Below are 19,227 nucleotides of genomic sequence, written 5' to 3'. Positions count from 1 at the left end.
GACCCTTATTAATGAAAACTTGGATCTGTTTCAGGCTGAATTGCTAGGATCCCAGGGATTACTCAGTTCATCTCTCTCTCCCTCATTAGACAAAGAAACAGTAACTTCAGAGGCTCCCATTTGCCGGCATATCTGTGTCAGTTGGGATCCTCGGGGAGGTGGATGCCAAGACAGAATTAGACATGGGGACGCCTGGGTGGCTCAGTCGGTTAAGCGGCTGCCTTCGGCCCAGGTCATGATCCCAGGGTCCTGGGATCGAGTCCCACATTGGGCTCCTTGCTCAGCGGGGAACCTGCTTCTCCCTCTCTCTCCCTCTGCTTGTGCTCTCTCTGTCAAATAAATAAAATCTTTAAAAAAAAAAAAAAAAAAGAATTAAGACACGTACGAGATTGAATGGGGGCACTGTCTGTGCAGGGTGCAGAGGAGAACGAGCAGCGGTAGTTGGGGAGAGCCTCAGCCCATGGCCCAGGTCTGAGGGACAGTGGAAAGGGCTGGGTAGGAAAAGCCTCAGATCAGCACAGTTCTGAGCACTGTTCACAGCCAGACCAAGGAGGGGGTGGTCAACACACACGAGTGGTCAAAGACATACTGTGGACCCCATGTGTTATGTCGTTGCCTGGGGACAGCCCGAGGAAGGCACGGCCTCTGAGGCTAAGCGGGAGGCTCTGGGGCTTCAGTCAAGGGTGCCTCCGTGGCAGGGCCTTTGGAGGGACAGCTGGGTGTCATCTCCGTGGCCACCACATCCCCCGTTGCAACACATGGATGCACGATTCTGTGCATGTGTAGGGAGCAACTCCCCTGTGGTTTCTTAGGTCTCTCCTCTCACTCTTGGGGATACTTAGAAGGGGATGGATGGGATTAACTGTAAGCCACAATTGCTGCGGCTGGTCTGGGTGCCCCATGGGTGCCCATTCCCCCCCGCCCAACCCCCACAGTATCCAGTCTAAATGGCCTGCCTGGGCGTGTGACCCAGACCTTGGCCTGAGGGCTCGGAGTCCTTTAGAACCACACCGTCCTTGGGCCAGGGCTGCAGGGCTCACAGTCATGCTGAGCCCGCACGAGGGAGGAGCCGCACAGGTCCGTGGCTTCCACGTGTCTTCCTCCCCCAGCGCATTGTACGAAAGCACGCTAACTCCTACTGCTGATCAAGGTCAACTTACCCCACCAGGAGAGTGACTTCCTTCCTTGCCCACCGGGCCCTGGCTGTGCGGAGCCAGAAGTGTCCTGGTGATAGCTATAGCCTGTAGTTCAGTAGGACCCTGGCTGTGTCCCCTGGCAAGAGAATGTCCTCTTTTGGAACCCAGACTTTTAGCTCTACAGAGCCCAGAGTTGCAGGGGCAGGAAGCAAAGAGTCTCCCAGCAGGTCACGGGGGCGACTCCATAGTCCACGTGTCCACGTGTTCTTCCCACGGGAGACACAGCACCACGGAGAGGTCTCCGATTGAAAGCACACGATGCACCTGCAAGGTGTTCCTTCCCAACCCTGCACAGCATCCCCTCCGAGCTTCAGGGACTCCTTCAATCCCCTATCCCGGCTCTCTGTGAGCCTGGCTGCCTCTGGATGGTGCGATAGACCAGTGCACCCTATAGTCATGGCCCCACTCCTGCGCCTTCTTAGCTGTAAAGTGATCTGTTGGATGCTCTGTTGTGTGGAGTCCATGCTTGGCCACTGTCCCATAAAACCCCTAGACAGTGGTGCTAGCTGAGGCTCTGTGGGCAGGAAAGACATAATCCACACCTGGAATAGGTATCTATCCTTGTAAGATGAACTGCTGGCCCTTCCGAGATGTAAGGGGCTTAATGTGGCCACCTTGCTACCAGGCAGATGGTCTCCTCAAGGAATAGCACCGCCTGGGGTCAGCAGTAGTCTCAGTGGCTGACTGACTGGAAATCCCGAGGGGGCAGTTGCTAGATAAATGGGAGTCCTGCTGTCAGGCCCACGCGTAGCCTCCTTCTCTGCCACTCTGGTTGCTCCATTCATGTACCCACCTCGCCAGTCCCGGGGTGGCTGGTGACAAAGGTTAGCTGCCATTGACCAGTGAGGCAGTTTGCACACTTGGCTCTCTGGGGACCAAGAGCCTCCTGCTTAGCCTCAGAGGCCATGCGTTCCTCTGACTGTCCCCAGGGTCTTGCACGGCAGGTGCTCTCTGGTGGGCACCAACATGGGATTCAAACATCTTTACACCTTGTGTCCGCTCCCATATGTCCGTCCACCTGCCTCTCCCCAGACCTTTCTGTCCCTGACCCTCCAGCCTTTTTCCTTCCAGACCCCTAACCAGCTAGCTGGGCCACTGGCCACAGCCCAGGCACCTTGGTCTGGAAAGAGATTTCCACACACGTGGGTGAGCACATGCCCACTGGGAAGAGCTGTTGCCTGGGTCATTCAGGGCTGCCCCGGAACATGACTGGAACGCAGCTGCCGAACATTTTCAGATTCCTCCCCCAAGATGGCCATCTGTCAGTCAAGCTGGGATTTTTTTATTTGCTCCTTACAGTGGTCATATAGGACGCCCCACTCCCCACATGGCCATAGGAGCGGGCTGGTAGGGGGCTGCCGGTGAAACCGTTGTGAGTGACGCGGCAGTCTGAGATGCCAGCTCGTGCAGCTTCCTCACGCCCTGTGATTTTGCTCAGCCTCCATCCTCTTGCAACGGACTGCTGCTCGTCTGTTCAGCCTTGTGACTCGGTGGGTCCCATAGGCCCTAGGTCCCCCGGGGGCCCTTCCAGGTGCATGCACAGTTGGTGTTCCAGGGTCAAGTGTTCCCTCTACCAGGAGCCTATTTCTCAAAAGGAGCATGGTTCCCTGCTGTAGCTGGCATGGCCGTGCTCCAGACCATTGCTCCTGCATTGGGATTCTCCCCTGGCTGGTCATGACCTCCATGCTGCATTTACTCCCGCTGTTGAGACCCCCACCACTGCCGTGGACTCATCAACCCCCTCCCAGGCCACCAGCCCCACCTGCCCTAGCTCTCCCCCAGCCCCATTCCCCAGTTCTACCTGGCAGTGTCTCCCCCAGGAGGTGGGCAGGCTGGCCTCTGTGGCCCATGAGCATGCTATGGGGGTTGAATTGTATCCCCCAGAGACACATGTTGAAACCATATGCCTGGCACCTGTGAATGTGACCTTGCCTGGAAATTGGGTCATTGCCGATGTCATCTGGTTAACTAGGGGGAGGTCATCAAGGTGGCCCCTAACCTAGATGACGGGGTCCTTATGAGAAGAGAGGAGACACAGACACGCAGCGAGGGGAACGCCTTGTGAAGACGCACGCGCACGGAGGCCACACAGAAGCCACGTGAGGGTGGAGACTGGTCGGAGTGATGCAGCACCAGGATCTGAGAGCCAGGCACCGAGCACCTCCTCCCTGAGAGCCTCGTGGGCTCTGCTGATGGCCCGGGTGACCCGTGATTTCGGACTTCTAGCCTCCAGAACTGCAAGGGACTGAGTTATGTTATGAGCCACCCAGGCCGTGACACTTGTGACAGCAGCCGTGGAAACTGATACACACACCTTTCTCGGCTGCCCCCCTGCACTTTGTCCTGCGTCCTCTCCTGCCTGGAAGCCCCCCTCCCCCTCTCCTCCACGTACCCACCACTCCCTTTGTCCCTGTCGGGGCACCCAAATTTCCCTTGGAACACTCGGGCTCTCGCTCACCCCCTACCCTGCTGCGTTCTTCCATCTACGGGCGGCGCTGTACCCCTTAGCACTTAATTTTAAACTGCCCCCTTGATTTATGTGTATTTCCCACTTGGCTCCGTGAAAGGATTTTAGGCAGCTGCTGCTTCCCGTTGCTGGCTAAAAGGCTATTTCTGCTGTATTTTTCAAGACTGCCCCGATTGGTTTTGGAACCAAGTAGGGTCTGACCTCAGCCCTCAGGGTAGAGAGCACACGGCACGTCTCCACGTGGGGTTAGGGCCTGCCTGAGAGGGGACCGGATCACAGGGGTGCAGGCCTCCGAAAAACCCAGCTATCGGGGGCCCAGCCATGCCCAGCATCTGACTCGATGCTCTGTTATGGTCAGTCTTCAAGGCTCTGACTCTGTGATTTAACCAGCCCGAGTGGCACGGGGACCACACCAGAGGCTATGAGAGACGCAGTCTGTTGGGGATTTGGGCCGAGCCCCATATTTGAACCCACCGAGCCTCTAACTCCGAAGGTCCTTTAATAGCTCTCAGGAGAAAAAAAAAACAAAACGCAGATCTTACCATGTGAAAGTTAATGCACAGGAAGGGGACAGGAGGACCCATTCCAAATGTAAATCAAGGACAATTTACATTTAGCAACAGCCACATTTAGCACCCATAGCTTCAATTTTAATTAAGGCAGAGTGTCTCATCTCCAATCAAGGCCAGAGAATTAGCACATTCTCGTGACACATCATGTCATCTGGCAGAGCGGCTTTGCGGGGAGCCCCTGGTGTGACAGCCGGCTGGGGACCAGCTGTGCTCTTGGTGGCGCCCGGTGGCTGTGCCCTGCCTCCCGGAGGACTCCTTCTGACCTGCAGTGTGTGAGCTGAGTGTAGCAACAACCCCATCACGGGACCCTCCGAGGCCCCCGCTCTGTCTCCCCTTTTGGTGGGGAAAGATTTGTCACCCGCTCCCACCCCAGCACCGACAGCCGTGCGTGCCTCAGCTTCCTCATCTGCACAGTGGGCATCTGCCTCACCTGGCCCTTTGCTCTGAGCCTTGAAGGAGGAGGTGTGTGGGCCAGCAGTTTGCAGGACGTGAAGCCCTCTCTAAATTGCTCATCATCCCCATATGTCCCGTGTGTCAGAGAAGCCTGTGAAACTGTCATCCTTTGCTTTGTCGTGCCTGCTGGGAGGGGCGTTTCAGAGACCCCGGGCAGGAGTGACGTCCAGCTGGAGCAGAGGCAGCTGACCACGTGGGACCAGGACGTGGGCCTCGGCCCTAGGATGTCTGGGCCCCGCGCGATCCTTCTGGTTACAGAATCTGCAGTGACGTCACAGCCCCCATCGAATGGTGCCAGGCTGGCCCCTCCCCATCCGGTGCTGTGGCCTCCTCCCACAGGGACGGGGTCTTCAGGCTCCTCACGAAGGACAGCCCTCCACTTCAGGCAATCCTGGAGGTTTACAGACAGGACCCCCGAAACCCAGCCTTCCTGCCTTACAGTATTAGGATGGCTGGGTGCCTCTTTCCCCTGAGGCTGTTCTTAACTAGCCCAGGGACAGAAACGTCCCACCCTTTTCACCATCAGTGGGCTTTGGGGGGGGTGTGAAACCAGTGCCCACCTCCCACCCAGCCCAGAGGAAGTTGGGTCATAAAGAGCATTTTCCAAAACACGTAGGAAAAAAATCACAGTTCATCACAAATTCACAAATATACGCCTGCAAATTTAGCAGTGCTGTCTTCAGAAAGGCAGGTACCCTTCCTCAACCTCAGGAAGTGCAGAGATCAGGACGCTCGGCTCTCTGCGGTGCCGGGGTCTCTGGTGCTACCCCCCAGCTTGCTGTCCAGTCCTGTTTCTGATCCTTGTTTTAGTGGCTCTATTATATTGTGCCTTTTACTGTACATGATCTCAGATGGTTTTCTCCTGAGTAGGAGAGGTACAGATCACCCATCTTATTTATAACTGCAGCGAAGATCAGAATCAGAGTGTATAAATTGGGGAGGAATGTGGAGGAAAAGATGCTGGGCAAACAGGCTGCTGTTGGCACCTCGTTTTTGCCTTCCCCTTGGTTTCGATGACCCTGTAGCTTCGGCCAGACAGGCGCTCAGGAAGTAGCTAATGATTCGGCCAAAGGCATTTATTGACCACGTCATTTCCACGCGGCCAGCACGGACCGTGCTCCCTGGAGGACATACAGGAAAAAGTGCAGGCCCCACACCCACCAAGAGGAGATGAGAGGGGCCCTCGTGGAGGAATGCAGCCAGTCCCTGACCAGCGGGAATTGTCACAGGAGCTAACATTTATTATGTGCCTGTGTGGGACAGCTTTGTGCTGGGTGCTCTCGGCCCACCTGTGACCTCTCACACGTCCTTCGGTGGAGGGTCCTGTCACTGTTTCACAGATGAAGACATAGAGATCCGGGACACTAACTGTGGTCAAGATGGTGCCGGAGCAAGGGCCAGAGAGCTTCAACCAGGACCGGACAGCCTGGATTTCCAGCAGGTGTGTGGGGCCCTGAGGCAGACACCCAGAGCCACGGAGCAGCAGGGAGGGGGTGGCCGGGCCTTGTGGTCGCACCCTGAGGGACCGGCTACAAGCGACAGGGACCCCTGCACTGCCTGGGACCACAGCGCGCCTCCGAGGTACCTTCCCTCTCCCGTTCCCCTCCACAGCCCTTTCAGACTCTCCCCTCCCCTCACTCCAGCCAGTAATCTTTCCTCCTACTTCTCCAGCAAAGGGACAGTCAGAAGGGGACTTCTGCCAGGCTCCCTCCCCCACGGACCCCCTACCAGCAGCGACTCCCACAGACGACTCTTGACTCTCTCTTTGCTAGCAACCGCCATTCTGCTCTCCTCGAGCCATCATTCCCTCTCTTTCCTGCTCCATCAATGTTTCTCTCGCCCATGCAGTGGTTCTTCCTCTTGGCTACACTTTGGAGGCACCCAGTGAGCTTGAAAACAAAATGAATGGGGGCCTTGTTCCTACAGACTTGGACTGGAATAGCCTGGAGTTCTCCCCAGGCGTCCGGAGTCATGACGCTGACTGTGCCCAGCATCCGCAGCCGAGAGCCAGCTTTCCTAGGGCGCCCACCAGCCAGCTCTCTCCCACCCATGCCCCTCCAGCTGCTGACACCCCCCCACCACGTCAGCCCTCAGTCCTCATCTTACTCACTTTCCAGCAGCACTGAGCAGTCGGTCTCTCCTTCTTTCTTGAAGAACTTCCTTCCCTGGCTCCCTGACCTCTCGCTGGGGCTCTCCGTCTACCTCGCTGGCCGTTGCTGGTTCCTCCTGATCGACTCTTGGTGGCCCGGGTCTCCATGCTGGGACCTGTTCTCTTCCCCGGGTACACTCACCCTTTGCTGTGCTCACTCAGCCTGAGGGCTTTATAAGTCATCCATTCCCTAAGATTGGATCTCTGGTCTGACCTCTTTCTTAGCGCTAGACTTGTATATCCAGATGCCCACTTGACCTCTCCACGTGGGGATCTCTCTGACATCTCAAACCAGACATACCCCAAACCGGGGTCCTGCCCTTCTACCCACCACACCACAGCCTTACCAGCCTTCCTGTTACTCAAGCCAAAAACTGAGTTGTCTTGGATTGCTTACCTTCTTTTTTTTTTTTTTATTTTATTCTTATGTTAATCCCCATACATTACATCATTAGTTTTAGATGAAGTGTTCCATGATTCATTGTTTGTGCACAACACCCAGTGCTCCATGCGGATTGCTTACCTTCTTAATGCCTACTTCCAATCCCATCAGCAAATCCAGGGGGTCCTGCATCAAAGTGTATCCAGAACCTTTGCTTCTGACCCATCTTCCATGCCAGTCTGGTCCAAACTGGATCGTCTATCACCTGGTAACTGGTTTCTACTTCCACCCCCCTCCCCTGGTACATTCTCAAAACAATAGTTAGAGTGATCCTCTACCAAAATCCCTCCAAAGGCTCTACCTTTCACTCTTGTCAAAGCCCATGTCCCCACGATGACCTACAAGGCCTTCATGATGGGCTTTCCATTTGTCCCCTCCTCGCCCCTTCTCCAGCTGGCTAGCTGTTCTCCAAGCTCTTGCTCCAACATGCCGGACTCCCTCCTACCTCAGGCTCTTTTGCATGGACTACTCCCTCTGCCTGGAAATGTGCTTTTCCTAGGTATCTGGATGATCTACTTTCTCCTTTCCTCCAGCTCCCCACTCAAATTCCACTTCTCAGTGAGTCCTTCCCAGATTGGCCTTTTAAAAATTGAAATAGTCTTTCCTGGCATCTCCCTTCTTTGCTCATTTATCATCTCTGGCACATGTCACCTCCTAATACCTAATATCTCCCAATGCTTAATTTACTTATATGTTGTGTTTATTGTCCGCTCCCACAGGAGGTTTTAAGTCCCATGAGGTCAGAGATGTTTGTTTTGTTCAGTGTTCCATAATCTACTACGGTGCCTGGTGCTTAGGAGACAGTCAATAGTGTTTCTTGAATGAACGAATGTGATGCAGACCAGGAGCTGTGGGGGATGGTGAAGGGAGGAAGAAGGCCTCGTTTGGTTCCACAGGGATTATCACTAATATTTGGTGCTGGGAGTGCTTCCTGAAGAAGATCAGAGCTGAACCTTGAAGGGAGGATAGTCTTTAACGATAGTAATAACAGTTGGGATAAGCAACGGGGACTCATGAAATCCTAGGAACTATTTTGTCAGAGCTCTGCTCTCAGAGGAAGGACGGCCCTGGAAAAGCCGAACCGGAGGTAGGGTGAGGAGGTGGGATGTGAAAGCAAGCCCGGAGGCAGGGACACAGTCTCCTGGAACGTGTGGGTGCTGCGGCGAGCTGCCAGGCCCCCCATCCTTGGCCCCCACCACGAGCTGCCAGGCCCCCTCCCCCCCGCCCGTCCTCGGTCCCCAGCAAGACGACACAGTGCTTCACAGGGAGGGTTAGGAATCCCGTCTGTGTTTTCCTGGGGATGTACCTGTCTTGAAGGAAATTCTTTGTGGAGACGGAAACAAAAGACGTGCAGATCTGTGGTCAGTGATTGGGCATTGATCCCCGTTTCCAGTCACAATTATGTGTTGCCATGACAACTGCACAGTCAGGACCAAGCCAGAGTCTCACTCGGCGTATCAGATGCAGACACGCTGTGTGCACTTTTCCACCTCAGCCTGAAACGTGGAAGCCACAGGTTTTCATGCCAGAAACCCAAGGAGAAGGCCACGGCTCGCCCTTCAGGAAAGGGAGGGCATGGGGGCGTATTCACCCCGCTGCTCGAAAATCTCTGAAAACAGCTTTGACTGCGCCCCTCCGTGGCTCCCTCCTCTTGTCTACTGTCTTCACTCCCTCACGTCTGCACCACTTGCTTTGGCCAAATTCACTTTCTCATAATTTTCTAGATGCACCAGGGAGGAGAACAGTGTATAAGCCAGGAGACAGAGGAATGAAACAGCATGGAATGTTCTGGAAGCACTTGGGGCTGTGAGGGGCCAGGTGGGGAGGAAGGACTTTGGCATCTGCAGACACTACGCTAAGCCCGGCTCTGCCACGCACGGGTAATGGGCAAGTTCCCTCATTGTCTAAACGTGCTCTCCTCACCTCAGTAAGACTGCCTTGCACGTCAGTGCTGAGCTGAGTGAGGCTGGCTGTCTGCACGCCTCTAGCATGGCATCTCCAAACACAGCAGAGGTGGGCAGATGGGGAGGGCGTCCTCATGCTGCACACTGAAGACTTGGAGTTGGCTGGTGGGGGCAAGGAGTCAGGGAGAGATTTAAAGCTGAGGAAGGGTTGGTGCTGCTATTAATCCCATTTTATAGACAACAAAACTAAGGTACAGAGAGGTTAAGTAATTCGCTCAAGACTGCACACTTAGTAGGTAGCCGAGCTGGATTCACACCCAAGCTCTTAACCACCATAGTGGATATTCTTCCTCCAACTAAATAGGAAAAGGAAAGGTCTTTGAGGCTAAGGCCATGTTAGGGACTGTGGAAGAATTGACTGAGATCCACAGAAAAGCTGGACTTGGCTTTGCCCCCAACATAGTGGTTAAGCTGCTGAGAAAGGAAGAATTTAGGTGATCGGCATACCCATCAACACATTTCCTTCAACAAGGATGGACCATCGGCCCTCTCCGAAGCCTATGGCACCACCCCTTACTCCTAGTGTATTGCGGAAAGGCCTGTCTGAAGTCCTCCGTGCTCTGGGCCAACCGTACGGCCTTGTGGAGCTTGTCGTAGGAAGGACAGGTTCCCAGCAGCTGTTTCCAGCCCTCCAGGCCGATCTGGGAAGGAGAGGTCCTGGTGCTAGGACTCAAGACTGCTCACACATACACACACACACACCCCCAGCAGAGAAGTGTGCACGAGAAAGCCCAACACCTACATCGGGACTCAGGCTGAAGACGAGAGTGTCGTCTGCAGCCACGGAAGACTATAATGGCCATCTCTTAGTCAGGGGCCACTGCACATATCTCAGCCAGAAAGAATTTAATATGGAGCATCAAACCCAGCACGGTCCCTGCCTGGCTGTGGGCTGGCAAGCCCGCGGAGCCGGCCCTGCTGCTCCTGCCACCCTTTGGGCTGGGACTCCAATAGGAGGAGAGGTGGTTGGAGGTGGTTCTACCAGAAGCCCCCAAACCAGGGTCATCTGACTGTCGCTTGGCCATCAAAGGAGGGGAGTGTAATTGGCCACCAAGGAGGTGTTGCAGCTTCTCTTCCAGGGACACCCCAGAAAGCAGAGAAATACTCTGGACCTCCTTCAGCTTCCCCTTTTTTTTTCTTTCAATGCCTCCATTAGTGGGGCAGAGGGGGACTGGGGTTCGCGGGGGCCTGGGACATGTCCCTACAATGAGGGGTGGACAGGGCAGGGAGGGCAGGGATAGATGGGAGAGCAAAAGGTGGTTGAGGGGGCATGCTATTAATCTCACCTGGAACAGTCCTGGGTTATCTGGAATAATCTAATTCCAAATATGCTGTCCCATTGTCCCGGGAAACTAGTGAAGCTTTCTGGACGTTTAAATATGGGTATGCGCTGATACCGGATTTGTCTTCCTGACACTCAGCATTCCACGTTCCACTTGCTCAGTGGGACCTGACCCCAAAGTCTGGCTACAGAGTCTTTATCTGAACAAAATCCAGCATTAAAAAAGAATTTTAAAAATTTCCCAGAATTAAAAAAAATCCATAGTAAAACAGTAATCAAATGTTATTTATTTAACATAATAGAAAATATCTAACAAAATCATTGGAACACCAGAGGTATTCTCATTCAATTTTGAATGGTCCAAGAATTATAAATATTGAAAAGGAGACAAGATTTTGATGATATAATCACCTACCTAGGAAACAAATTAAAATTGACTGGAAAACACTTAGAATGAATACGGTAATTCTGTAAAGTGACTGGCTGGAAAATAAATATCCAAAGCGTAATGCTTTTCTTATATAATAACAATAACCAGGGGTTCCCCGGGGGGCTCAGTCGGTTAAGCGTCTGCTCTCGGCTCAGGTCATGAGCCCAGCGTCCTGGGATCGAGCCCCGCGTCGGGCTCCCTGCTCGGCGGGAAGCCCTCTTTCTCCCTATCCTGCTCCCCCTGCTTGTGTACCCTCTCTAGCTGTCTCTCTGTCAAATAAATAAATAAAATCTTAAAAAAAAATAATAACAATAACCAGCTGGAAAATTAGAGGGAAGAAAGATGTGGCTCACAGAAGTTAATGTGCAGCTCCTTTACAAGGGACATGACAGACCTTGGTGGGAGGCTGGAAGAGGACCAGAGCAAAGGGGGGGCATGTTCCTGGAAGGGGAGACCCGGAGCAGTGAAACCAGCCCTACTTCCTGGAATACCATGTCCATCGAACAGAATCAGATCCTATCACCACCACCCCCGCCACCACACACACACAGGACTTTAAAATTTGGAATGTGTATTTTTAAAGTCTCTCCAGAAGAATAAATATAGGAGAGAATCTATTAATGGTTGGGGAGGGGTGGTTAGGAGAGAATTTCTTCAGCTGATTGTACGTATTACATAGTATAATCCTAAAAAGATATAGTCGTGGGACAACAGGAAGCATGCAGGTCAGTGAAACCCTAGTGATCGTGTCATACATGATGATCATGATCCTTCAAATCACGGATAATCATTTATATATTTTATATGATAATGCGGTCACTGTTAAAGTGGCGGCTGTCAGTGACTGCTTCCGCAGGGTAACACGGCTTCTCCAGTTCCTTCCAAAGCAGGTTATGGGATGGGGAAGGAAGGAGAGAACATGAAACCTCTGGGTCCCAGGAAGATGAAATGGACATCCTGGCAGGAACTCACACTCGTGTCTTCCGTTAAAAGTACTGGGTGTTATACGCAACTCATGAACCATTGAACACTACATCAAAAACTAATGATGTGTTATATGTTGGCTAATTGAATTTAAATTAAAAAAAAGAAAAGTAATCTCGGAGAGGTTCTCTTACATCCACCCGTGCTGTAAGAAGCAACCACCTCTCTCCCCTTCCTCTCAGCCATTCGCTGGGCAGCCGCAAAGCAGCAACCGTGTGTGAGTGCATCTGCATCCACACTGGCCAGGCTGGGGTCCAGATTGGCAGTGGCTGCTGGGAGCTCTGTTGCCTGGAATTCAGCCTCTAGCCCAATGGTCAGACGCCAAGTGACAAGACCACTGGGGGAGGAGATGACTCCGTCAACACCGTCTTCAGTGAGACCGGGGCTGACGGGCATGTGTCCGGGGCAGCATTTGTTACCTCCAACCCACAGTTGTTGAAGTTCACACCGGCCCCCACCACCAGCTCCTCCACCCTGCACAGCTCATCACAGGCAAGGAAGATGCTGCCAATAACTGTGCCCGAGGGCACCACACCATCGGTAAGGAGATCATTGACCTTGTCTTGGATGGAATTTAGAAACTGGCTGACAGGTGCACAGGTCTTCAGGGCTTCTTGGTTTTCCTCAGCTTTGGAGGAGGAATGGGGTCTGGGTTCACCTCCTTGCTGATGGAACCTCTCTCTGGCCATTATGGCAACAAGTCCAAGCTGGAGTTCTCCATTTACCCTCCACCCAGGTTTCCACAGCTGTAGTTGGGCCCTACAACTCCATGCTCATGACCCACACCACCCTAGAGTGCTCTGATTGTGCCTTCATGGTAGACAACGAGCCCATCTATGACGTGTAGAAACCTCCATACTGAACGCCCAACCTACACTAGCCTGAACGGGTTGATAGGTCAAATTGTGTCCTCCATCACTGCTTCCCTTAGGGTTGACGGAGCCTGGAAGTCCAGACCAGCCTGGTGCCCTGTCTCCGCATCCAATTCCCTCTGGCCCCATCTGCTGAGAAAGCCTCCCACCATCAGCCTTCTGTAGCAGAGGTCGCCAACGTGTGCTCTGAGCCAGGGAACCGGAGGGTTAAAGGGCACCCTCGCCACGACAAACACACGGCTGTGCGTCTTTCTGCAGAAAGAGAGGAATTACTTCAGTTAAAAATGTCACAAAGCGGGGTGCCTGGGTGGCTCAGTCACTTAAGCGTCTGCCTTCGGCTCAGGTCATGGTCCCGGGGTCCTGGGGTCGAGCCCCACGTCAGGCTCCCTGCTTAGTGGGAAGCCCATTTCTCCCTCTCCCTCTGCCCCTCCACCCTGCTTGTGTTCCCTCTCTCGCTGTGTCTCTCTGTCAAATAAATAAAATCTTTAAAAAAAAAAAGTGTCACAAAGCTGCTGCCTTTATGGGGAAGCTCATTCTGTTTTAAGTATTGAAAAGTTGTGCTCTGATCCGTTCATTTGTAGGTAGCAGTGTATACTCTCATATGCAATTACTGACCTATGCTTTAAAACACGACTCTGTTACAGACCCAAGCTGTCCATTTCTCTGATGGGTTTGAGTAAAGTATTCCCTGTCTTAAATGGAAAAAAAAAATCTGCTGAAAGGACCGCTGGGAAGTCATTATCGGCTCTTCGTGAACAGCAGACTGCCTCCTCGAAGGGTCCACATTTTTGCGAGCCTGAACCTGCAATGTGAAGCATCTGTATTCGAGGACCCTGAACTCTTGGCGGGGAGGGTCTCTGCCCCCGCGCGCCCTGCCGCCCTCGATCCTCGCTGTAGGATTGCAGAGACCATGGCACAGGGGCTCTCTCAGGACAAATACTACCGCAGGTAGCAGGATGAGTCCTTGCAAAGAGGCAACATTTTCAGAAAGAACTTAAAAAAATACATTTCCTGGAAATTGCCTCTGACATTTCAGGTCTGCTCCAGGGAAAACCTCTATGGAAGCTTTAAGTAATGAACTGTCATCATTTGGATAATTGCCTTTCAACCATCAATGATTATCCCACCTCGCGGACTGAATCAATTATAAAACGTAGGGGCTCTTAACCTTGAAAAGCCCACAGGGATATGCGATACGGAGCCAAATACCAAACAAGCCACTTTAAAACAACTTTCAGTAGTTGCTCCCTAGAGAAAGTTGGGAGCAGGCAGCTTTGTTGTTTGGTTTGTTTGTTAAATAAGTCTGTCCAATTTTTGAGTCTTTATTTGAGTTTTTAACGGATTTGACTCTTGCAGCAGTATTTGTGTACAATTATGGTAAAAATAAAAACGAAATAGAAGCCCCACAGGTGCCTCATTTCCCCACTTTGGCCTCCCATCTCCCAGTATTTGTTACCACGAGGTCACTGTCCCCAACAGTCAGCAGTCCCTGGCTCTTCCCGCTGCCGCCAGAGTGCCTCCTGACCCCAGCGTCACGGTGACTGGAAGGTGAGGAAGAGACAGATGGGAGCCTGGCTGCTGGCTGGTCCCCGTTCAGCTGATGGGCCCCGTGAGGGAACCACGTTTCATCGTTAAAATGATGAGTAACAATGGGAGCAAGAACCAAACCTTTAAAGAATTCTAACACGAGTTGGGCCTTAGCCCTGTGGGTGGGTGAGGATGTTGTGTTGCTGTTTTTCAAAGCTGAGCCTCCTCCAAGTTTGTCATGCAGGTTCATCATGCAGCAGCTACAGCTCCACTTCCCAACGCAGAGACCCTACAAGGACCAGGCTCCTGGCGATCTCCATCTGCTGAGTTTCCATCTCAGATTCAGCCGGTAAGGGCCACGTGGTCGTGAAGCCTGACATCAGCAAATCTGTGTCAAAACCTGAACTCTGATGCAGAAAAACTCAAGGGCAACCTGTCGGAATTGGCCAGCTAATTCCCAGCAATATTTAGGAAGTCATCTAGCACTAGGTGAGGCCCAGGACTGATCACACATACCAATCGCTTTACCCACTCCTCCAGGTTCATACAGGGTGAACGTAGATTAATAAAAATCAGCACACCTGTATGGGTCAGGGTTTCCCAGACTGATAGATGTATTTTTTTTATTTTAAGGAATTGGCTCATGTGGTGCTGGGGGCTGGCGATTCTGAAATCCAGGCCGGCTGACAGGTGGAACCTCGAGCAGAAGTTGGTGCCATCCCAGTATGTGTGTAGGGCCTGTAAGTTTGTCTGTCCCAAGCACGTCTGCAGACCCACCCAGTCAGTCTCCTTAGGTATGCTCCCGGCATTTGCTTTCAGCCCCACATTCTGGCTGTGAGAGAGGCTCCTAGGACCTCTAACCTGGCCAGACTGCTGCTCCCATCCCCCACAAAGCCGTGGCAACTCTGCCCGCACCCCCAAATCTCTCCACCACGAACAGGCAGCACATTTCTGAGCAGAAGTGTAGTGTGAGGGCCTGTCTGGACACCAGTCGTCTCAGTGTGACTTCCTTCAAAAGCAGAGCTTGAGACAAAGAACCTGCAACCAAGTAAGTGATTTGGGAACTGATCTTGAGAAGCAGGACTGATTGAACAGGAAGGAGTCTCAGAAGAAGAAGGAAAACAACATGAGTGTGTGTTATCAGGGTCACTGCCAAGGACGCCTGGTTCTGCTGGGGCCTAAAACAGGCAGGCCTGGATGGAAGGCCCTGTGCCCAGAGCGGAGTAGGTCACACAGGAGCCATTCTGAGCTCGTGGGGTCGGCCTCTGAGCTGCGCGGAGCTCCGGGTTGGGCTGGTGGGCTGCGAGGCGCCGAGGCATCGTTCTGCTGCCCCACGGGGACGTGTTTGAAGGAACAGAAGCTCGTTCAGCCTGGGGGAGAGAGCACTGGGCATGGGCCAGAGGGCCTCACATGCCGAAGGGCAGCCTGTGTTAGATACAGTGGTGGTGTGAGGGCTGGGGATTGGGGGGCAGGGGGCAGGTTCTGCGCCAGACCTTGGCCAGCCACTCCCCAGGAATATTCACATGCAAAGAAGAGTGGCAAGATAAAGGAAAATAATACTCTACGATGGGGGCCTTGATCGGTTCTCTAATCAGGTGCAGAGAATTTCTGTTAGCTGGGCTGGACCTCAGCAAGCATTCCCTTACCCTAGTTTTTTAGGCTTCTGATGAAAGGAGGCCACGAAGCCCTCCACGTCACCTTTCTGAGACCCAGCCCTAAACCTTGATTGTACCAGGCCTAGAGGCAGCCGAAACGCACAGGTTTTGGAACCAAACTCGCAGAGCTTGGGCTCGAGTCTTACCTCCACCGTATGACTAATCATATGACCGTGGGCAAGTTTCCTGGTGTCTCGTTTATAAAGCAGAGGCAGTGATAGTGCCTACCTCCTAGGCCTGGGATGAGGAATAAATGAGTTAACTCATATAAAACACTTACAACAGTATCCGGTGCATCGAAAACCCCCAAACTGTTAGTTATGCTTATTAGTACTCCCTGTAGCAGGAGGAAAGGCAGAGAGGGGGACAACGGAAGGAGGGAGGAGGAGGGGAGGGCGAGGAAGACGGGCAGGCAAGGCTAGACCAGGCGAGGCAGCTGCTGCCTAGCAACACCACCCACCACCAAGAGTGGTTATAGCCCACGTTTTGAAAAGTCTGATTGTTACTTCGCCCCTTCGGAAAAAGCAGGGTGGTGGATAGGAGAAAATCTGAGAGCTACCTCTTGCTTGGGCACCTACCCAATGGACAAGGGAACAGGCTTATTTTGCGGTGTTCCCGGGAGTTAAACCAGGCCAGTGAGGGTGAGATTTGTTCTCAGTAGCATTACCAACTGTCTAACATTTAAGTTGTTCTCGATGGGATGATGGGCGGTCCACGGGTGCTTCCATATGCTAGGAAATCAAGGATGGGTGTGCCTGAACGAGACCCGGCCCACTCTTGACATTTCCTCCCACACTCGTGAGACAGAACATGGGAAGCGGGGCAGAGAGAAGCCTGTTCTGCATATGCCACCGGACTTTTTTTGTAAATAACATTTTCTAATGTGTATTGACAGTGAGCTTGTTCTAGGTAGTTGGAAGCACTTTCAATGTGTTACTTGATCATCACATGGGCCTTGTGATGCAGGTGGTTTGTTAACAACATCTACATTTTATTTTATTTTTTTAAAGATTTTATTTATTTATTTGACACAGAAAGAGATCGAGAGAGAGGGAACACAAGCAGGGGGAGTGGGAGAGGGAGAAGCAGGCTTCCCGCTGAGCAGGGAGCCCGAGGCAGGGCTCGATCCCAGAACCCTGGGATCATGACCGGAGCCGAGGGCAGATTCCCAACGACTGAGCCACCCGGGTGCCTCATAATATCTACATTTTGGCCCCACAAAACTCATTTTAGACTTTGAACCTCCAGAACGGTTAGATAATAACTTAGTGTTGTTTTAAGCCACCATATTTATCATAATTACAGTAGCAATCGCAGACTAATACATGCTCCATCCATTTCTTTTAATTACAATGTATCTGTTAAGCTCTGGCCTTTTGACCCATGAAATTTCCTAAGGCAGGACTTTGCTGACTAGGTCCTAATGGTACAGTTGAACATTTTCCTTCGTCTTCTGGATGTGCCACGAATCGGCGGCTGAATCCAGCAGCTGGGTCAGGCTCAGATTCCATTCCTTTGGCAAACACTATAAGTGACTTGCTTTCTTTTCAGGATGTGTGTGGTTTTTGTTCTATTTCAGTTTAGCAGCAAATGATGTTCAGGTCTCTGCTCCTTTAACAAATTCATTTGGAGTTACAAGCTGGTGGTATTTGAATTCTGCAGTTTAAAAATTTTTAATAGCTATACTACTTTACAAGGTGATCCATCCCTTCATCTACTGTTTGGTTGTCTAGCGTACCATTTATATAGGAAAGACAGTAAATGCTTTTCCTTTGCTTTTGTTCACTCAGTTCTCAGGATAATGAATTGGTTGCCTGTCATCCTCAAAAGGTGATAGTTCTTATTTAAATATCATTATAGGGGCACCTGGGTGGCCCATTCGGTTAAGTGTCTGCCTTCAACTCAGGTCGTGATCCCAGGGTCCTTGGATAAAGCCTCATGTCAGGCTCCCTGCTCAGTGTGGAGCCTGCTTCTCCCTCTGCCCCTCCCTCCCCACCCCCACACTCATGCTCTCTCTCTCAAATAAATAAATAAATAAAATCTATAGAAATAAAAATAAATTAATATCATTATAAATTTATGGACTTATATTTGATGTGTTTCAATCCACTGAAATTCCTGTCTTTATTGAATCTCAAATTGTCCCACCTTTTGGCCAGTGGGAACTCCTGAGTCATTTGGACACGGCCTTAATAGTCTTTGGTAGTTCTTTGCTATTTGGTATCTTGAGATGTTCCAGACTCTTCTGGAACATTTCTTACCTCCAATCCAGAATCAGCCATTTTCCTAGAATCTCTGGTTTCTTTTAATGGAGAATGATTTTTTTTTTTTTTAAGAGAGCGAGAGCGTGAGCGGAGAGGGGCAGAGGGAGAAGGAGAGAGAGAATCTTAAGCAGGCTTCATGCTCAGTGTGGAGTCCAACAAGGGGCTCGATCTAACAATCCTGAGATCATGACCTGAGCCAAAATCAAGAGTTGGATGCTTAACCAACTGAGCCACCCAGGAATCCCAATAGAGAATGATATTTTAAGAGTACAACCTAGAGGCTATGGCTATGTATAAAAATATGAATATATATAGAGAGAGAGACAAAAATATAGAAACAATGACCAGCCAGAATGCAATGATTATCCATAGTACATCCAAATGATACATAGTACAACCAAAATGATGTACTTTTTGTTCATATATATATTTGAAACTTTACATATTTATGAATGTGTATCTATTTATGGAGATATCTACCTATCCACCATCTATCTATCTTCCTTGAGTTCATAGAGAATTTTTCAATTCAAGTTAAGAAAACAAGGTTTTTACTTAACCACTTCTATATTCCATCTGTATCTTCTTTCTTTCACACTGAGATTCTTAGTTCTCAGTGATGCGGGGAAGAATAGAATTAAAATACCCCATAACTTCTCGGGCGCCTGGGTGGCTCAGTTGGTTAAGCGACTGCCTTCGGCTCAGGTCATGATCCCGGAGACCTGGGATTGAGTCCCACATCGGGCTCCCAGCTCGGCGGGGAGCCTGCTTCTCCCTCTGACCCTATCCCCTCTCATGCTGTTTCTCTCTCTCTCTTTCTCTCAAATAAATAAATAAAATCTTTAAAAAAAAATACCCCATAACTTCTCATTTGCTTCATCCCACATGACACATACTATGGTCTCAGAGCAACAATACTAATCCTAGCACATTGATTATGATTACTGAAAACACTTAACAAGTTTGTCTG

General features: G+C 51.4%; 1 long non-coding RNA gene across 1 annotated transcript in view; it reads left to right on the top strand.

Moving 5' to 3' along the window:
• LOC123835153 (uncharacterized) overlaps nt 1–19,227 on the top strand; it is a 47,156-nt gene that overhangs the window by 11,013 nt on the left and 16,916 nt on the right. Inside the window, exons 4-5 of the long non-coding RNA XR_010406695.1 lie at nt 2,496–6,269; nt 12,122–15,078. This is a non-coding gene — a long non-coding RNA (uncharacterized LOC123835153). The remainder of the gene's footprint in view (nt 1–2,495; nt 6,270–12,121; nt 15,079–19,227) is intronic.

This window comes from Mirounga angustirostris, unplaced genomic scaffold, assembly GCF_029215605.1.
Source record: "Mirounga angustirostris isolate CCGP_5_RB_7025 unplaced genomic scaffold, mMirAng1.0.hap1 SCAF_12, whole genome shotgun sequence".
Taxonomy (NCBI): Eukaryota; Metazoa; Chordata; class Mammalia; order Carnivora; family Phocidae; genus Mirounga; species Mirounga angustirostris.
This window is presented reverse-complemented; position numbering and strand designations above follow the sequence as displayed.